Below are 7465 nucleotides of genomic sequence, written 5' to 3'. Positions count from 1 at the left end.
TTAACTTAAACTACTAATTAAATAAATCATTAATAACAAAAAAAAAGTGTTCTAAAATTTACATAAAAATATCACGGTAACAAATTATGATTATTAGTTTTAGAATCACAGATGCGCAATTACATTAATCAGTCAATAAACACTTTAATGTTATTAAAAGTAACTCTTAAACTACTACTAACAAATAATAACAACAAAAAAAAAAATCTAAAATTATTACAGAATATAATAATTATTACTTTAGAATCACAGAGACGTAGTTACCTACATTAATCAGTTGTTGATTAACACTAACGCTTAAACTATTATCTAATTAAATAAATCATTAACAACAAAAGAACAATTTGTAAAACTATTTAACTATATTCGTTTTGTGTTATTATTGTATATATTTGTGCTTACTGTGTTAATAAAATCTATTTCTTTCTTTCTTTCTATACATAGTAACACCCAGACCCGACACAGAAATTAAAATTCATCATTTCAATTTCTGCCCGGCCGGGAATCGAACCCGGGACCTCTCGAAACCACTACACCAAACAGCTAATAACGGCAAAGCACCTTTACATATTATAAGCATAATGATTTCATTGATTTCAGGTACTAGCTCATCTCAAATCATAAATCACGAGGATTCGGATTCGGATCAAAATACGGAAGAGGATGGCAGTAGAATTGAATCGATAACTCTTGGATTACTAGAAAATCTCGGCACACAGTTCCACACTGAAGTTGGATATGACGAAGTGGATTTTTCCATTGGGCTCGTGCGATGTGCTGCCCATACGCTTCAATTAGCGTTGCAGGATGCATCAAACAGTGTTAACAGACTACTTTTAGAATGTAGAGAGGTGGTACGACGACTTAGAACTCCACAATTCGTAAGAATAATACGACAGCAAAACAAACTCATTCCAAAATTAGATTGTACCACTAGATGGCATTCTACAGTTGATATGGCCCAATCATTGATAGATTTAAAAGAAATGTGTACAACAAATGAACGTTTACATTTGCCATTGGATACTTGGAGCGCTTTGGAAGATTTTGTTAAATCTATGATACCGGGTAAAATTTTAACAAAGAAACTTCAGGCAGAACAATTAACTGTTGGCGATTTTTATCTCGAGTGGATGTTGTGTCAATATAAGCTTGCCAAAATTAACACCGAAATTGGTACTTGTATAATTACTAAAATGAAAGAACGAGAAAATGTTTTATTTGAAAGTGACACCTTTATCAATGCCATTTTTTTAGATCCTCGGGTCAATTCCATTTTAACGCCAGATCAAAGAAGACGAGCAAAAGACAATTTAATTAAACTTTTTTTTCGACACAACAAATTACAACATAAAGATGCAGAAAAAGAAAATCGTCTAGAAGAGGCAAATGCTGTAATTAATGAAATTTCTGAAGCTAGAGCAGACTTAGACGATTTTCTTAATGTGAGCTACATAAACAGACTGTCTGACCTAACTTGTTTACTAAGAAGAGACGATCCACGTGGTGAATTGATTATTAATTTACAGCAGAGTTTCAATTTATTTCTGAAAGAACCATTACTAAAATCAACTGAAAATGTTCTCTCTTATTGGGAAAAATCGAAACTGAAGTTTCCTTATCTTTACAAATTATCGACCATAGTACTTGCCACGCCTATGACGCAAGTAAGCGTGGAAAGATTATTTTCATCATTAAGATTTATTGTTTCTAATCACAGATTTTCTATGACGGACCAAATAATCGACGATATTTTGTACTTGCGGAGCAACAGTGTTTATGGCAAATAAAAAATATGTATATCATTCAGAATGTTTATTAATTATTTGTACAACCTCTTTCCAGAAGCCCTCTAAATTTTCTTCTGGTATGTTATTAATTAGGTATCTAAAAGCCACAGCTTTCATATTGTAGGGACAGCCACACATAGGCAATCCTGTTTTATGACCTCCCATTGTAATTTCTTTTGCACCTGTAACAAACAAAGAAATATTAAATTAATTCGTTAAATTTTTAAGAAAATACGTTTTGTTACTATGTGTAATCGATTTACATACATAATTATTCAGTGTGATTCGTTGATGATGTATGTAGTCCTGTTGTCCCCCCTGCTTGGCCCCCCTGGGGGAGCCAACGGATTTCGAAATCTGGGGGTCAACAGGACTGCACCGATTCTATCAGAATAAATACAAATGAGTAGGTTATCTTCATAGAAACGCACCGAGCGCGGTTTGTATGTTAGCGCGCCAATACGTATGCGGCGTGCACGCACACACTGACAAAATTTATCGTGGATTAGCGGGGAGTTGCGCCGAATTTTGTCAGTGTGTGCGTAATGGGTTTGTCCCAACGGCCCCGGTGGATCTGCCCCGTCAACGGGGTGGATGGGAAAAAGTGTTTCAACGACCCCGGTAGTCATAGTCTTAGCATCACAAAATATTATGGTCATAAACCTATAGATTACGTTTAGAATCACAGATGCGCAATTGCATTAATCAGTCAATATTTATAGCGCACTAATAGTCTAATGTGATAAAAAGTAACTCTAAAATTGTTACAAAATATTATTATTTAAGAATCATAGATACGTAGTTTTTATTTGTTTGTATTGGACTGGGTGTTTTCTACGTATAATAAGTATGTATTTACAAAAAAAAAGTATTTAAGTATGTTTATATCCGTTGTCTAGTACCCATAGTACAAGCTTTGCTTATTTTGGGACTAGAAGCGCAGTGTAAAATGTCTAAGGATATTTATTTATTTATTTTATTTATTTAGTTACATATCAGTTGTTGATTAACAATAAAAGTAAGTTTAACTGTCACAAAATATTATGGTCATAAACTTAAAGATAGTATTTTAGAATCACAGATGCGCAATTAATGGTTATGTTGCCCTGGTACTTTACCTGATACTAATTTATTCATTATACGAGTATGTAGGTATGAATTGTTGTTATTTTATTTTTATTTTTAACGATATAAATTTTATTGCATGTTCAATGAAATCAATTTAGAATTCATAGAGGTATTCCACAAACAACACTGTGCGCGCGATGTGCCCCCCTCCCCGCGCGCCGCGCCCGCGCCGGTCCTCATTTGTCAACTTTACTCCCAGGGGTATCGTGGGTCTGAAGTGTAGTTCTTTAACCAGACCCACGATACCACCAGGGGTATTGTGGGTCTGCAGTGGTTAATCAACACCTGATTAATGTAACTACGTATCTATGATTCTTAAATAATAATATTTTGTAATAATTTTAGAGTTACTTTTTATCACATTAGAGTATTAGAGAACGCATCTGTGATTCTAAACGACATCGAATCTATAGGTTTATGACCATAATATTTTGTGACAATTAAACTTACTTTTATGCTGAAGATTTTTTAAACAGTGACTGTTAAATAAAACTGATTATTATTTACACATTATTTTTTTATTTTATTAACAGGTTTTATTTTCGGTATGCAATACCGAGGTGGAACCTTTTAGGTTGAAACTTGATTTGATCCATCCGCCCCGTTAAACGATATACCGGGGTGGTTGACACTTGATGTGGTTCATCCACCCCGTTGAACGCTAAGACTATGACTACCGGGTTCGTTGAAACACTTTTTCCCATCCACCCCGTTGACGGGGCAGATCCACCGGGGCCGTTGGGACTAACCCGATGAGGATGAGAGGGTTGATGAGATGATGGGATTTGATATCATCATTTAATTTTTTTAAATTTTCATACAAAATAAATTTTATAAAATCTGATTTGTATTAGAAGATACTGCAACCTTATGACATTATTTAGGTATGGAGTGAAAAGAGGCTTATGCCCGTTTTCACCATCAATCCCTAATTTTTAAGTAACCCCTATGGTAACACATAACAAGAATTATCCTTTCAAAGGGGTCACTTAAAAATTAGAGATTTGAGAGTTCATTATTTTTTTTTTATTTTTTATTTATTTTATTAATCTCCATTACGTTCAAAATAAAATCCTAATATAACGGGGATTAATGAACTTTTTAGTTCATTATTCCGGGGTTGTTTTTAGTTCATTATTTGTTAACGGGGATTGTCAACGGGGAATAGTGGAATAATCCTGAAAAGAGATGTTTTTTCGGTGGTTTACGAAGCGTAAAAGCACTACGTACTTACCGTACCTACCTACGATAAAACCAGGACACTAGCTCACAAGCGACGCACATTATATCTGTTCGCTACGCGATCAGTCACTACAATACATAATCTCAGGTTTATAATCCGTTTTTACCTATGGGGCATTTCACGCGAAGCGGACAGCGAAAATCAAGTCAGGTTTTGGATTTTGTTCATATTTGGATTAAATGTACTGCTATATAATCTGAATGGATGTGCATCATTATATTTTTTTTATGAAGCTTAGTTTATTTTTTATGAGCGTTCAAAAAATTGGTAAAATTTTAGGAACACATTTTTCTGAAGCTATTACTGCTATTATTACATTTGATTAAAAACAAACTGACTATTGGACTTTAGAGAATAAATAACTGTGTTTCTTACTATGTACTACAAATTTGAAATTTCTTTTTTGTTCACATAGAAAACCGGAAGTAAAGTTTTAAAATCGAATTTTACAAAACTTCGGTATTTTTAATTTTTTTTATTTTTATTTTAAAACATACCTAGTAGTCTATAAATAACGTGTGTAAAGTTGTAGAATGGAGTCTTTATTGGTTTTTGATTTAGACGCAGTACAGTGCGAGCGCGCCGCAATGAGCGTCATACTGGCTATCGACATTTGGATACTGTATAAACATTATTTGTTCGAAAACAACTGAAACGTTAATATTGTTGCATGCATACTCTTAAACAATTATAATTTTGACTCGGCAAACTTCGTACCGTCTAACAGACAATGATTGTTGGCATTGAGATGGTATTACGTCGCAGACCACCCACAACTTATTGGATAATACTATTAAAACATTACCCTTCTTTTTGGGTAGTCGGGATATGTTAGTCCGGGGTGCCAGTTAACTTCATGCCAAATTTCATTAAAATCTGTTCAGCCGTTCTTTGTTTTATACATAAAACAAAGTCGTGTTAGTTACACGATTTATAAGTCAAGAACGGTTCGGCAGATTTTGATGAAATTTGATATGGAGGTAGCGAGCCAACTACCTAAAAAAGAAGAATTATGTTTTTAGTGTATTATTCAATAAGATGTGATGTGGGCAGTCCGCGACGTAATACGCACCATCTCAATGCCAACAATCATTGTCTGTTAGACGGTACGAAGTTCGCCGAGTCAAAATTATAATTGTTTAACCTTTAACCGACGACGTGATTTTTTTGTCACGCCGTCTGCGACGTGCGGTCTGTGGGACCGCTATACTGTTTACTCAAAAAGTAATATTTTTTTGTATAAAAGTATATTGGTTTTATATTTTTTGAGAACATTATAGTATTACAAATAAACATACGTATAATTTACGAGGAATCAATGTATTTTTTTTTATTTAAATATGGCTAAAACTTTTTTGACCCTTAATTTCATTGAAATTACACTAGAGCTCAATAATACCTATATAACTTGTAAATTTTAATCAAAGCAAAAAAAACTATACTCCTTCCTTAATATAGTGAACATAATGAATAAAATAAAAATAAATGACACGTAAATTACTTGCACAAAAAAAAAATTACGTAGGGTAAACATCAGGCAAAATCAGGACATTTTTTTTACCGCATGCCAAGCATTTTCGGAATGCATAGGTAACACCTGTAAGATAATTTCGTTTTCAATTTAGGTGGACTAAAATGTACGTCTTTTTTGCAGCTGGTGCAATGACATCAGGCTAATTTGGCATGTCAGAGCCTAGAATACATGTCACTGTTTGCTTTACCACCCGTTTCGCGGTATTTTTTTACAGACTACCATCTTTTACATAATATTATGTTCAAATATCAATATTTCATTAGGAAATGTCTTTTCCTAGGTTGTGGTGGCCCAGGATCCATCATTTTTACGAAAAATTAGTCGTCTAAAACAAAAACGCCAGTTTCAGTATGGTACAAAAATGTCACGTAGTCTGCGACGTGCGGTCCCACAGACCGCTGTTGAACTTTAAATCGAATTATCTTATTAAAACTGCCCTCGTTGATGTAACCACTACCTGTAATGGCGTTTGGGCAACTAAACTCGAAGGTACTGAGACGCTCGGGACACGGGAGTAAGTAGAACATTGCAATCCAGAAATTTCAAAAACCGGAGCGGTCTGTGAGACCGCACCTCGTCGGTTAAAGGTTAAGAGTATGCATGCAACAATATTAACGTTTCAGTTGTTTTCGAACAAATAATTTTTATACAGTAGCCAAATGTCGATAGCCAGTATGACGCTTGTGCCAACTTCGTCGGGATCATCTTCTTCGTCGGGTTAACATTGCGGCGCGCTCGCACTGTACTGCGTCTAAATCAAAAACCAATACAGACTCCATTCTACAACTTTACACACGTTATTTATAGACTACTAGGTATATTTCAAAATAAAAATAAAAAAAATTAAAAATACCGAAGTTTTGTAAAATTCGATTTTAAAACTTTACTTCCGGTTTTCTATGTGAACAAAAAAGAAATTTCTAATTTGTAGTAAATAGTAAGAAACACAGTTATTTATTCTCAAAAGTCCAATAGTCAGTTTGTTTTTAATCAAATGTAATAATAGCAGTAATAGCTTCAGAAAAATCTGTTCCTAAAATTTTACCAATTTTTTGAACGATCATAAAAAATAAACTAAGCATCATAAAAAAATTATAATGATGCACATCCATTCAGGTCATATAGCAGTACATTTAATTTAAATATGAACAAAATCCAAAACCTGACTTGATTTTCGCTGTCCGCTTCGCGTGAAATGCCCCCTATGTGTCCTGGTTTTATTCACATAATTATAGTCAACCTTGTTATTGGACTGAAAATGAACATACCATTATCGTTCCGTTTTTTATAATTTTTCTTTGTTTTTTTTCTTGGATTCAAAATGGACTGTGAACAGTCCTCCTCGTCATCAACCTGTAAAAATATTAAATTATGTTAATTTGTAATAAATACAAACTTAAATCAGAATTAACTACATCTTCTATTCTAAAAATATATAAAAGGAGAAACTGACTGACTGACTGACAGATCAACGCACAGCCTAAACGGCTAAACGTAGGCACTTGAAATTTGGAAGGGACGTAGCTTAGGTACCGTAGAGGTGCACTAAGAAAGGAATTCTCGAAATTCCCACTGGAACGGGAATTAGCGGGAAAATCCTTTTGTATGAAAAATCTAAACCGCTTAAGTTAGACGCTTGAAATTTGGCATGCAGGTACCTTAGTCAACTTAAACCTTATTTACAACAGGATATTGCAAAATTCCCACGGGAACGGGAGTGAGCGGGAAAAAACATTTGTATGAAAAAATCTAAACTACGTAAGATAGACG

The sequence above is a fragment of the Ostrinia nubilalis genome, chromosome W (genome assembly GCF_963855985.1).
Source record: "Ostrinia nubilalis chromosome W, ilOstNubi1.1, whole genome shotgun sequence".
Classification (NCBI taxonomy): Eukaryota; Metazoa; Arthropoda; class Insecta; order Lepidoptera; family Crambidae; genus Ostrinia; species Ostrinia nubilalis.
Note: the sequence above shows the minus strand (reverse complement) of the source record.